This window comes from Eublepharis macularius, chromosome 4 (genome assembly GCF_028583425.1).
Source record: "Eublepharis macularius isolate TG4126 chromosome 4, MPM_Emac_v1.0, whole genome shotgun sequence".
Taxonomy (NCBI): Eukaryota; Metazoa; Chordata; class Lepidosauria; order Squamata; family Eublepharidae; genus Eublepharis; species Eublepharis macularius.
Window position 1 is genome coordinate 35,564,806 of NC_072793.1, and position 14,567 is coordinate 35,579,372.

A 14,567-nucleotide genomic window follows, 5' to 3' on the forward strand; every position below is an offset into this window, starting at 1 on the left:
TTAAAATGGCATGGTTTCCAGTCATCTTAGAGTAGTCATCTATGACTACTGTATTTCCAGATTCCAGAAATGTGGGAATTGCTGAGATGGTGGCTGTGTGCAGCAGATTTATAATAATAATGGCACCTATATACTGATCTTCTAGACAGATTAGTGTCCCACTCAGAGCGGTGAACAAAGCGAGTGTTATTATTATCCCTACAATACAGCTGGGAGGCTGGGGCTGAGCAGAGTGGTTTACCAAAGGCTACTTTCTGAGCTCATGGCAGTAGTGGGATTTGAACCAGCAGAGTGCTTATTCACAGCCCAACCATTTAACCACTATACTATAGCAGGCCTCTAGTGTTTTCTTTCAGAATCATGGCGAGGCACTCAGCTCAGGAGGGATGATTGTGACGCGTATGTATAGAAAAACAGACTTACTCCAGTCTAAGCTCATTGCAATCAATGGGCTTATACTGGAGTAATTCTGCTTAGGATTGCACTGTTAGTTTCTGCAGAGTTGCTGGATTTCTTTAGCATTGTCCTGCAAAAGTGTTCCAAGGGAAATCTGAGCTCCAAGAAAAAGGTTGTATTGGTAGAGTTGAATAATGTGAAATTCTTCTCTGGTTCTTGGAAGTTCTCAGGTTTAAAAAGGGCCTCTGATCAGCAAGGAGCAATAGCATTTGTGCCAGTTTTAAATATCTTTATAGATTTAGTCCCCAGAAGTCTCATAACTACATCTGCAAAAGTGCAGAGGTCATATGTGCTGTTTTAGTGGATCCCGTCATCTGCAATGGTCCCTCATTTATCTAAAGTGCAATAAGGGAGTCGGAAGAGCATCATCTGCACAGCTGCAGAAGTTCCCATTGGTACTGCATGCCTTTTTTACTAAAAAAAAAAAAAGTCATATACAGATGCACTTTTAAATTACATTTTTCTTTCTATGCTCATTATGCAAATACTGACATTCTAGAGAATAAGGATTTTCACACTGAAGCACCTTAATTATTTCTGGAAATAAACTCTTACAAGAGAATAGCAACCACTCACTGCTATCCAGGGCTTTTTTTCAGCAGGAACGCGGTGGAAGGGAGTTCCGGAACCTCTTGAAAATGGTCACATGGCTGGTGGCCCCGCCCCCTGACCTTCAGACAGAGGGGAGTTGAGATTGCCCTCCGTGCCGCTGAGCGGCACGGAGGGCAATCTCAAATCCCCTCTGTCTGGAGATCAGGGGGCGGGGCCACCAGCCATGTGACCATTTTCTCCGAGGGCAACCAACTGAGTTCCACCACCTCTTTTCCCAGAAAAAAAGCCCTGCTGCTATCAGAGAAAGGAAAGGGACACTCTCAGGAGCACCACTGAGTGGGAGGAAGAGCTACCAGATGTTCTTTAACACTGGGGACTCCTAAGTTTGTGACGCAGGGCAGGTTCCGTCTGCCTATAGTGCTCCAGTGTTGTAAGCAGGGCCTGGCTTACAACAAGCATTCAGAACAGAGATCAGACACAGCTGCTTTGAAACATCTGAAGACCCCCTCCAAATTCCTTAGGTAGTCCTCTCTCAATGGGTCCTGTAATCAAGACATCATTGAGGTGTACCGCAACTTTGCTTAGGGAAGTGATGTCATCACGCCGGTACGGGACAACCTGCAAAATTCACAGAAGGACGGTCCCAGGAGCACCAGGAAGGAATATGCTAGGTCTCCACCTCCCACCAGGAGGGGAAGGGGACTTGGCAACCTTAGGTCTCCTTGAGCTCTGGGGAGAGTACCACAGACTTAAAACAAGGAAATGTGATTGAAGTACATCAGTCTCCTAGGCTTCTTTTCATTCATATATTAAACACATGCCCAAATTAATTCAATCAAAAATATCCTTCTAAGTTTAGTTACATGGGAGCTGCTGTAGTATGGTCCTTTCCTATGATCCCCTTCCATGGTCAAATATGGGGAACCCATACCTTTACTCTTCTATACCAGCATCCTTAGGTAACTACCTGGAGAAAAAAAATGCCCTGTCTCTTAACAGAGGCTTAATAGGATATTATTTACCAGGTGATTTTTTTTTAGCCTCATGTCATGAAAATAGGATTGCCAGCCTCCCGCTAGGGGCAGGGGATCTCCCACCCTGGGAAACAGAAACTTTCCAGTTGCAGAGCACACTCACTGGCAATATAATGACATGGACAATAGTGAGCTGACATAACTTCCTGTGCACCCAGAAGTGATGTCATCACAGCGCTTGGTGAAGCCTGGTATTTGGGCACAAAACCATAGAGCTTTTGACCAAATACCACAGCAGTTCTAGCAGACTGGTGACACAAAGTGACATCAGCACATTACCGGCAATATTATTACATCACTGGTGAGTGCACCCGGTAGCTGGTAAGTCCTATCCTCTACCCCTTGCAAATATCCCCCATCCCCAGTTGCCGAGAGACCTGTCAGCCCTACATGCAAAGCTTCAGCTGCCCATTTCCACACATTAAACCTCTATTATAAAGGGACTGGACACTTTTCTTCAGGATTGTTGGCAACCCCACTTAGAATACAGGATCTCTCTCTCTCTCTCTCTCTCTCTCTCTCTCTCTCTCTCTCTCTCTCTCTCTCTCTGCCACTGAAACATCTGAATTGTAAAGCCTTCACTATCTTTGTGCTTTCTATTTTGAGATTCAGAGCTATTTTCATGAAATATCTTGATTATCCCTCTGGAAACATCTGTACGTGATTAGTTCTCAGGGGAACAATGCAAACAGAAGGCTTACACTTGTGAATATTTATTGCAAAAATCTTGAACATCTAGAAAGAGTGTCAGATCTAAGAGGGAGAAGCAAGAAAGGAAAATGAAATGCAGTTACCTTCCTAAATACTCCGCTAAGGGATTTTTGGCTATGACTATTTGGCTATCACTGATTTAGCCAAATCGGAATGGGAAAGGAGGACATAAAATGCAAATTAATTTGAATACCTTGTAATACTTTATTTTATTTATTTATGTTATTTATAGTCTGCTTTTCTCACTCAAGGGAGATTGCACAGTGTAAGACAATACGACCAACAACTGGGACATTCAATAAACAATACAATAGGGTATGCATAGCAGAAATTTTAAAAAGAAGCATAAAATTCAAATACAGGGATAGAGAGATGAAATATCGCTGAAACAAAACATAATTTGAAGTGAAAATTAGGCAATGTAGAAACTACCTGGTAAGAGCATATCTACATCAACAGACTGTGCTTAGTAGTACAGTCCGCAGTCCCTATTCCTTTACCAAATAATCTCTTTAAACTATTTCCTTACAGTACAGTCCTACTGCCTGAATAAAAAAGCCCTACTGAATAATTCAGAGCCAAGCCACAAGATATGAATTACACGAGGAGGAGCACGTGAAGGGAGCTGCAATGTTAGCCGGGAAGCTGAGTTTTAAAAGAGATTGGAAGGCTTTGTCAATTTCCCCTCTCTACAGAGCCAGGGAGACCACTGCTCAAAGGGTTTGTTAATTTCCTCTTTGCCTCCCAAAGGCTCTGTCAGTTTCACCTCCCTTTCTAGGAGGCAAAGAGGAAATAAACAAACCAGCCATCTCCCTGGCTCTGTAGAGAGGGGAAAATGACAAAGCCTTCTGATCTCTTTTAAAACTCAGCTTCCCGGCTAACAGTACAGCTCCCTTCTCATGCTCCTCCTCGTGTAATTCGTCTCTTGTAGCTTAGCTCTCAGTTTTTCATAATTTGCCAGAAGCCAAGGGAGAGCAAGCTTTCCCGACCTCTTCAGGCAGGCTATTTCCATAAGAGGAGGCCACCACTGAAAAAAAAAGTGTACGAGCAGCTGTTGAAGAAAATGTTAAGTGAATTTGAACACTTCAGCCACTATAATTTCTTTTAAAGGGTTTTTACAGTCTTATTTATAATTGGTTGGAAGTAATTTTTTGTTCATGTTTCACGACTCACATACCAGTTTCATTGTTCCACAAAGACAATAGCAATATCTTCAAGTTCCTAATGCCAACCTACTTCCATTTAAATTGGGCGACAGCCTTAGCCGCAAATTACTTGTCAGCTTTTTGCCAAGTGCTGAGGGCATCTATTGTTCTGGGGATGGAATCCAATCAATGAGATTAAACCCAGTTACATCAAAGTGAATTAAATCCATCATTAGCTGACGGGTGAATTGTGGCTTTGCAGCCTGCTCCCAGAGTTGTTTATCTGGAAGGACACCCTCCCTGTGTTCAGGGGGATTTGCTTTCTGGTAAGATGTTTTCTGAGTGCAGCGTCAAACTCAAACGGCAACAGCAGGACTGAGGGCTACTTCCAATAACAATGTTCTCTGATGACATGTTGAATACGTGTCAAGGGATTAGGCTAGCAAATGGCTGCAGAAACACATCAGTTTTGCAGTATACAATAGAGATGAATATAAGAGTCAAACATATTATTAATTATTTATTTAGGATAGTTCTGTGTTGCCTCTTCACAGTCCTGCTCAAGGGGGCTTACAATTAAAATCATGTCAATATTTAAAACAAGCCATTAAAAACAAACCATTGGACATAAGTAGTATAAAACCTATCCATAAAATAGAAGCAGACCATTAAAAAGGTGATCAGACAAAACCCCTAATTAAAAGCCTACATAAAGAGATGTGTTTTGACCCAGTGCCTAAAAGAAAGTGAAGCAGCTACCAGGTGAGTTTCAAGGGGGCAGGAGTTCCAAAGGCAAGGGGCCACCACAGAAAATGCCCTGTCCCTAGCTGCCACCTGCCTCACCTCTGAAGGGGTGATTTCAGAGGGATTTCAGAAGCGGATCTTAACTGGTAGCCTGGATAGTATGGGAGGAGATGGTCCTTCAGGTACTGTGGCCCCAGTCATTAGGGCCTTAATGGTAAGAACCAACACTTTGAATTGTTCCTGGAAACAGATGGGTAGCTAGTGCATATCTTTCAGCACAGGTATGATACAATCCCCGTAATCAACCCCTGACATTAACCTGGCCTCCACAGTTTGGACCAATTGAAGTTTCTGAACCAGTTTCAAAGACAGCCTACATTACAATAAGATAGCTTGGATATGACCAGAGCATGAATCACTGTGGTCATATGACACCTTTTGAGGAACGGCTATAGCTGGCAAACCAGCCAGAACTGAGGAAAGGTGCTATGTGCCATAGAGGAGACCTAGTTTCCAACTGTAGGCCAGATCTAGTAGAAACTCCAAGCTATGAACCTGGTCCTTCAGGGGCAGTGCAGCCCCATCTAGGACAGCTTGGTTCCACAGTCTCTGAGCAGATTCTCCATTGACCAACAGCACCTCAGTCTTGTCTGAACTGAGCTTCAGTTCATTGGTCTGCATCCATCCCATTACCTTCTCCAAGCATCTATTCAGATTAGCTGTTAAGAGAATTAGAGCTGGGTGTCTATCAACCACATATTGATGGCACTTCACTCCCGATCCCTGCATGAACCTCTCCTACCAGGTCCATGTAGATGTCAAATAGCATCGGGGACAAGATGGAACCATGAAACCCCAAAGCATATATGCCACAGGGCTGAGCAGCTGTTCCCCAGCACTACCTTATGGAGTGGGTTGGTCAAGTAAGAGCACACACACCCTGTCACTGTCCCAGAAGAGGTCATTCATTCAGGTGCCCAATGCCATTCCCTTCCCAAAGCCAGATCTGAATCCAGATTGAAATGTAGTAAAGAGTCCAGTAGCACCTTTAAAACTAACCAACTTTATTGTAGCACAAGCTTTCAAGAGCCACAGCTCTCTTTCACAGATGCATGGAGGGTATGAAGAAACTCCAGAGAGATATAGGTGGGGAGGGGAGGGGGGGAGGGAGTGCAGGGAGTGAGGGTCATGTAAATGTAAATCATTTCGAAAAAGTCATTAAAGAGGTGGAGTGCACAATCCAGGCTGGGTGTGACCCCTCCCCTCCATAGCAGAATCTGAATGGAATGCCTGAAGGCAGTTACTTCTGGTAATGAGATAACCATCCAGAGTCTCTATTCAATCCAAGTCTGAGTCAGAACACCACTGGTTGTCACCTATAGTTTAGTCTAACAACAGAACAGTGTTCTGTTGTTAGTTCCTTTTGGTTTGTCCCGGAGCAGGCTGTTTCTGGGTACTAATCTGGCCCTGTCGATTTGTTTCCTCGCCTCATTTGGTGGGTACTGTAGCCCCCAAAATCAGTCTCTTTACAACTAGCTTGTTGACATGGAACATGCATGTCCCCTTCCCCCTGCCCTAGTCCTCCTTTCTGTTGCCAGACCAAGTCATAGTAAACTGTAACTAAATCAGGACGTCTAGTCTTGGCTCTGCATGCAAGACAGGAGGAGAAAACGAGCTTGAGAGTCCATGAATGAATCCAAGCTTGTTCTCATCCTAAATAAACTTGATTTTTTCCCCACTAAACTTGCCATGCTGGGAAGTACGTTCTGTTGAAATCAATAGGGTTTATGAAAGGACATCAAATAAGAGTCTGGATGGAAGCTCTACCAGATACATCTTAATGTTCTTCTTCTGTCTTCTGTTATAAGCCATTCAAAGAGATATAAAAATGTAATAAATTGCATAAAAATGGAATACAAAAATAAGCAAACATATCTGCCGCTACTATCCCTTTGTCTCAAAGAAATGAGTTTGTGGCCATCTTCTGGTTACTTTTTGTAACATTAGGAAGAGCCTGTGCTTGTTACAAGCAGCCCCCCCCCCCCCCGCCATTTAGGAGATCATACTTCAAAAAGAGGCTGAGGAAGACCAGCTGTTCAGAGTAACCCTCTCATGTGTGTGAAGAGCTATAAAGAACCTTTTAAGCCTTCTGCTGCTGCTATTGCCAGAGATGAGTAAATCAGCCAGGGCTGAGAAGGCCACTTGTAAGCCTCTGCTTGGGGGCAAGGGCTGTGACGTGCCACCTGAGACTTGTTATGGGAAAGATTTTAACTTTGTCATGTTGTAGTGTCATGCCTATTTGGTGTAACTTTTATTGTAAGGGGCCTTGGGTCCTGCTTCATGGGAGGAAGGCAGGGAAAACATTTGAAAATAAGAACTGAAAAGAATTTGTTTGCCATCTCTGTGTTTTATTCAATGTGTTAAAATAGTGACTGGGGAAAGTTAATTCGCTGGAAATTATATTATCTTCTTAAAGTGTAAGTGGAGTTCCAACAACAAGCTGTTAATGAGCTAGAGAACCATCTGCCATTTTGAGAAAAAAAGGGTTCATAATTTCTGTCTTCTAACAGGAACATTTATTGGTCATTAACTATTTACTTGGGCAGTACTAAGCAAAGAGAAGAACTTCAGGGCTAGGTCATCCACCACATGGACAGTTATAGTTGCATATCTTCTGAAATAATACAGCAGTGTATGTTGCTTTAAAAAACCCCGCAGCATTTCCCATTAAAAGAACATATTATTCTTTAGGTGTTTCACAAAAAGTGTTTTTCCTTTACCAATTACAACTGGTCACTACTTTTTCTGGTCCGGCTCCTGTGCTTTAATAGCAGTCTAACGTGAAAAAGGAACAAGCAGAAGGAACAAAAACTTTTGCGGCACCTTACAGCCTAGCAGATGTATTGTGGACTACAAGGAGTAGGGTTGCCAGCCTCCATGTGAGTAACAAACAAGGAGGTTCTCGAGTAGAATTAACAAGGAAAGATTACAAGACCATCTAACGAAATCACCACTTCAAAAGAATTTTATCGTATCAATTGCCATTCAATTAATTGTAGTTTCTATTTAAATACATATATTATTTTAATACAGTCCTCTTCTCATAGACCCATAAAGTGCTGGTGCAGTGCAAAGATGTAAACAATGCCCACAACCAATACTATTCAGATGGTTGTTTTCATCTGCATGCTACTGGACCTATCTTGAATCCACAACCATATGACCAACAAACTGTATATTGTGGAGTTGTACTGAATAGTATTGGTTGTGGACATTGTTTACATCTTTGCACTGCACCAGAACTTTATGGGTCTATGAGAAGAGGACTGTATTAAAATAATATATGTATTTAAATAGAAACTACAATTAATTGAATGGCAATTGATACGATAAAATTCTTTTGAAGTGGTGATTTCGTTAGACCGTCCTGTAATCTTTCCTTGTTAAGCCTTAAGGTGAGGCCTGGAAATCTCCTGGAATTACAGCTGCTCTCCAGATGACGGAGATCAGTTCCCCTGGAACTGGAAGAATGGCATTTCAAAGACAGGGAGCAGCCACAAAGAACACATCTTCATCATTATGCTTTTCATTGTAGGGAGTGTAACCAAGAAGCTGCGCTCAAATTACTATAAATATCACAGTGAGACAAAGGGAGGTACACCAAGTGTACTATATATTTCATGTGCTAGAAAAGCTGATTGTCTCCCGCTACTGCAGAGAATAATGCTGCATTTGATTGGCCATATTCTCCTCTCCTTTGTCTTTTTACAGGATTATCTTTGTCCAGTAATAATGCACGGGTTGCTAGAATGAGGTAAACTGTTGATATTGGGTGACTATCATGTGTATTTCATGAGCTCACCACCAGGGAGTGAGCAAGCCCTTTCCTATATCCGCATTGCCCTAGACTGTGTCTCTGGCAGAAAGGACAGTCTATTTACAAGGATCCGTCTTGCAAATCTTTCCAGCTGTCAGGTTGAAAAAGAGCATGGTGTCTGCAAGACTGGGCCCTCAGCCAGTGTTTCCATAAGTCCCTGGAACAAAGAACAAAATTAAAAGGCAAAGATCAGCAGCTGAAGCAGATTTGTTATTGCATTTAGGAAGTTCTACAAACAATACACAGGGGACACTCGTAGCTCATTCATTAAGCAGATGCTATTTACAAACTTCCCCTTAGTGGAATGTCATTGAATTCAGAGGCATCAATGATAAACTTGACTCCAATCAATGTTGTTATAGTACAAAACAGCTGGGGTAGCTAATCAGTGCAGGAAAAGATTTAATAACACCCCAAGAGGTCAAATTAAACAGCAGTCACATGGCACCTTAAATTCAGAGAAGTCTTTTATTCTAGCGTAAGCTTTTGTAGATTAGAACTGACTTCATGAGATACACGTGGTGAGTCCTCACTATAATATGTATACCATTATCAAGGGCAAATGTTGTAAACAAGAGAACCAAAGGATGACAAAATATGCAAGATGAGATGTAAAATTTAAATGCAGTAAAGAACAGAACAGAGTCTATCCACAAATACTAGTAATTGCTGGTAATGTAATGCTGATAATGTAGTTTTGCTAAACTAGTTAACACCTGCAATGGCTGAGGAATCTCAAGTCCTTGTCAAGCCCTCAAAAGACTGTAGGAAACTTCTTGATGAATTGTTATTCAGAAGTAACATGCAGAATTCTTCCTCTTATATGTTTTTGTTTCCTGCAGAATGTTGACTATATCAGCAACAGTGTGGCTTGGTAGACTGAAATATTTTCCCACCTGATGAGTTTATCCTATGTGATGAGCAGAAGAGTTTTGTTGACAAATGATGCCATATATCAAACCGAAGGATGAAAAAGTGAATGATATAGATGTTGTTGTTAGGTCCTGTAACAGAATTGCTTGAGTGTATAAGGAGACTAGGGTTTCCAGCTATAATGGACCCCCACCCCTTCAGTCCCCCACTGCGAGGCAGATTTTCCCACCAAAATTCAGTTTCCCTGCTTTTGCTGAGCAGCTCCAAGTAGTGTGTTAATCTTTGTGGTTTGAAAGTCTGTTTGTCGTACCCTGACAGTCAGATATAATTTTGGGTTTTTAGCCCAGCCCAGGAATGTGATGGGGAGAAGCAGGAGCCCTCTTCTTTTTTGTTGGAAATGGCTCTGGAGACTGTATAAAATTCAAAAGGAAATAACTTTATTTAACAGGCAGGGATTGAATAAATATAGTCAAGGAATGAATGTGCTGAGGTAAAATTTTGTTAGTAGTGCAGAATGCACTTTGAATAACAGGCAAAATAGTTTTCTTGAAGCTAAGTTTCTTATCTTCTTGGTTCTTAGCAGTGAGAGATGTTTTACTTAATACTTTAATTACAGCAACAATGCTTCTTCACAGTTTCCTATGGCAGCTCAGGTTTCCTGGAATTAGTTTAAAACTTTTTCCCTTCACAACAGACCTAGGGTCCTCCTCAGAGCCAAACCTCCTTTAGAAACTGGGTAGGAATTAATCTTCTCCTCAGAAGATATAACCCTTCTTTTGGCTTGAGAAGGAGTCTCCCCAATCACTCTTGCCAAAACACACTTCCTATTCTATGGTGTCTGTGTCAAGCAGGCTTCAGATTCTTATACTAAGGCTTCAGATACTTATACTAAGAATTCATAAATAGAATTCTTCTTCAGGACAGTGATGTTACAGTTAAGGCAAAAGTTTCCTGTTGCCTTACTCCAGAGGGGAACCTGTCTGACCTTCCCTGTCACACTCACTCTCAAACTCTCTGTGAACAATCCTGTCAGAAATCAACTGTCATCCCTTCAGCTAGGTTCTAACTGACCAGTCAGAGGAGGGAGCAGCTTGTCAATCAAGCTCTGCAGTCCCAGCAAGAGTTAACTCTTTCCCTCCCAGCTCTCTGCTTGCTGCACTTAGGAAACCTGCTTTCAAGTGCAATCTGTCACATCAGCCTTAGCTGGCAATCCTTTGGGAGAATTTGGGAGGTGGGGACAATTCCTTTGGCAATGCTGTCGCATGACATCACTTTTGGCAAAAAAACCAGAAGTGATATCACTGCATTGGCCCAATGGTCTAGGATTCACACCAAACTCTATGCCAAAGACTCCTAGACTGTCATTCTAACTACCGGTTTTGTCCTGCAAGTGAGATTGCATGTTGGTGCAATGCTGAAAACTCTTCTCCATCCCCCCCCCCACACACACACACTGGCCGGGGAGGTCTTTGACCATAGCAGGAGGCCTCCCCACTCCAATGGGGACAGAATTGGCATGTGTTTGTTGCACGGTCTAGGCCGTGTGTTTGTGTCTGTAAAGTAGCATATGCCGCCCCCCCTCCCCTGGAAATGTGATTATTTATGAAGTATTAGCCAGTTCTAGTACAGCACTCCCCACTTTGGAAGGATTCAATATACTTTTTCCTGTTTCATCCTTTACAGCTCTTCATTTAATTGCACCATCAGTTATGGCTACAGCTTTATAAAGTCCAAACTTATTTGATCCAGAAAACAAAAAAACAAAACGTGCAACAGAAAAGCTAGTGTCACTGTTTCTAGTGTCTCATGGTTGTGGTGAACTCTTCTCATGATCTCTTCTCATGTAGTTGGTCTACTGGATACTGATCAAACAAACATAGTTGTAAGAAAGGGAAACTGCAATTAAGGCAAATGCAGAAGTAAGGGCAATGCTTGCATTATAATGCCTCATGAATAGAAACTGAGGTTTTCAGAATGACCTTACATCAATAGCATACAGGCAGCCACCAAATAGGCTGTCGTGTACATTTAGTCATGCACTTTGATGCCACCTAGGGTTGCCAGCTCCAGGTTGGGAAATTCCTGGAGATTTGGAGGGTGAAACCTGAAGAGGGCAGAGTTTGGGGTGGGAGGGACCTCCGCAGGATATTATGTCGTAAAGTCCATCTTCCAAAGCAGCCATTTTCCTCAAGGGAACCGATCTCTGCAGCCCGGAGGTTGGCAACCCTACCCCTTAAGCAATTTGTCTTGAGTTGGCACCAAACTGCTCTCGTATAAAATGACATCTAGAGCTTTGGTTCAATCGCGTCCTAATCAGTCCTGAATTGAACCCAATCCTGCGTATCCATTTCAAGCCTGCGGGAGCGCTCTAGCGCGCCCTTGAATCCAATGCCTGCGCCTCGTCTATGGCTCTCCCTATCAAAGTCCCGCTATGACTTCCGCTTCGCCTTTCCTCAGACAGACGCGTAGAAGAAGAAGCTGCCACAGTTTTCCACCGGCTATTGAGGACGCGTGCGCAATAAAAGAAAGCGGCGTGCGGGGACGGAGACGGGGAACGACTCGAGAAGGGGTGTGGTGTGAGACTGCGCTGGCCAATAAGGGAGGCGCAAGCGTTGCGGCTCCTCCTTGTTGCGGTTTGGTCTCCGGCTCCGCGTCTGTGTTCTGAGCTGGGCAGAGCCGGCATTGCTCGTCTTAACCCTGAAACGCCCGCTGCAATTAGCGGGCGCGTCTTTGGACGCGGGCGTGAAAGGGGGCAGCTTCCCTCGGAGTTCCAAAGGCTGGCTTGAGACTTCTGCGCTTCTGCTTTCCAGCCAGGGCGCCTCTCTGACTCCCCCCACCCACCCACTTCTTCCAGGCTCAGTCCCCTTCTTAGCAATGTGCACCATCGCAGTGAACGCTGTGCAGTTGGATTACTTCCCGGGCCTCTCTTATTCTGGCAGGTTCGAGATTTCCTGAAGTTCAGACCAAAGCGTTCTGGGTTTCAGGTCTCTTGTGGGGATGAGTTGGGTAACCTCCTTGGCGTGCTGGAAAGCAGCTTCACCTAAAGTGACGTGCCGTACGGAACGATTCGTGATGGCTTAGGCGGAAGTCTCCAACTGCCTTACTTCTGAATAAGTGGGCGTAGGATCGCCGCCTTATTGCGCTAGTTTGTTAGAAAAGTACTTGAGGATGTGAAAACAACATCTGAGTCCCAATCTGGCTGTATGGGGCACATATCCTAAGGAAGGAAGGTTGGAAAGGAGTGTGGGATAGGTAGAAGATGAAACAGGTTGGGGTGGGAGGGATATGATGGCATCGAGTGAGGTTAGTGAGGCAAGACTAGTAATGTGGCCAGTGCTGCATTTTGTTCGCTGATGAAAGTGCTCTCTCGCTCTCTTCCTATGTGTAAAAAATGTTCTTGATTTGCAAGAAGGGGTGTGTGGTTGGCTGGTGAATGTAGACTTAAGGTGACAAATGTCAAGTCACTGTTATATGATTTTGACTATAGGACAGCAACTTGAACAGTCCAGTTCAATGGGAGAAAGCTGCAGTGGTTATAGTCTAAACAGAGAATGTGTAATGCCAAATACTTTTCTCCTACAGATAGGTCTTGTAGCTCAGGTGATGAAAAACTCATGTGCAGAGATGGGTGAGAAGGCCCTTGGTGTGGTGGGAAAAATAATTTTATAAAAACGAATACTGCAAATTCTTTCTTATGCTTTTAAATTGCCAACTTTGTGAAGGTTCTTCCCCCCGCCCCCATACTGGAACTCTTCTTTAGCAGCAGCCCTGCCAGTTGAAGCTTCGTCACTTGCAAAGATGTTCTCAAGGTAACACGTTTGAATGGTGTGATGTTGACTTCTGTTTTTAAAAAGTAAATCCTAGGGACACTGTTTTGTTTTTGTTGCTGGGTATAAAATCTGTGGGCTGGGAAATGCTTGCTGAGTAGCTAAACCTACCCAGGTCTAGCTTTGTACCAGCTAACCTGACCTTGCCCTAGATTAATAAAATGGCACACTCCTTTTGGGAGGTCTGCTTTATGCAGCAGTGAGTGTGAGCATTCTGCCAGGAACGTGATGGTCATATAAGATGCTGCATACACATCTGCTGTGATTTACTAACCATAGAAACCTGGGCCGTTTCCACACGTCTTACCTTCTGCCGGAATATCGCGGAAGACAGCATGTTCTCGCGCGAAATTGCTCCAGGAAGACGCGATTTCGTGCAAAAATCCCGGATGACAGCGTCTTCCTGGTGCGAATTCGGGCGCAAAGACGCTGTCTTCTGTGATGTTCCGGCAGAAGGTAAGACATGTGGAAACAGCCCTGTACTCCAAACTCGTTGGATAAGAGAGTCTGATATTTGAGTTTCTAACTTTTTGCCTGTGGAAAAACGTGGCAATTTATTTTCCAACTTCAGATTGCTATTAGAAAATATTAGATTTTGTCTTGAATGCACAGCATTCAGTGTTTAAGCCATGTGGATATTTCACTATATCTTAGAACCACTTGCACCTGATAGAGTCTGATAGAGAGGTGCAAATGGCTATCACTATGACTTCTCGGCCCATCTATTTCCTAGCTATTCGTTCTGCTCCGTTTAGCCCTTTGGAGACTCCTCTGGGATCTTCATGCTGAGAATCAAATCTCAGTTTCAGAAAAGTTATAGCTGGTATCTAAAACATCTTGTAATGTTCAACGAATATGGATTGGCAACTCATTTTTTTATGCAATGACAGCTGCTCCTAATAACTGGGGGTGCAGAATGGAAAATAATTGTGATGGGGGAGAGATTACTTATCCTGTAACTCCTCATAAAAAAATCTTTGTTTTCTTCCCAGATCTCGCGAAAGGTGTTCCATATGAATACAGGAACCTGTTCATTGAATCATGCCAAAGCTCCAAGGCTGGCAAATCTGTTCCGTACTGTGTGCAGAGGAGAAACAACTTAAGTTCAGTAGAGCTCCCTTGAGCATGACCACGTGATCTCTTTATTATTTTGTTTTAGCAAATGACTGCCTCAAATTAGCAGTTTAGCAAACTCATTAGCAACACAAATTAGATATTGTGAACATGCTATATTTATCTCCTAGTGCTTATGAGGAAGAAGCTTACAGTACACCTACAAGATGATTCCAGGACAGCACTGTGTGTGTGTGCACTTTTCAAGGGCATAATCTAAGGATCTGAAAGGGAA

At 43.2% G+C, this 14,567-nt stretch overlaps 1 non-coding gene across 1 annotated transcript; it reads left to right on the top strand.

The window, feature by feature from the left end:
• The first annotated feature begins 13,293 nt into the window (after positions 1–13,293).
• LOC129329501 (small Cajal body-specific RNA 16) lies at positions 13,294–13,475 on the top strand. Its single transcript, XR_008596989.1, has one exon. It is a non-coding gene; the product is annotated as a small Cajal body-specific RNA 16 (non-coding RNA).
• Positions 13,476–14,567: the final 1,092 nt, after the last annotated feature.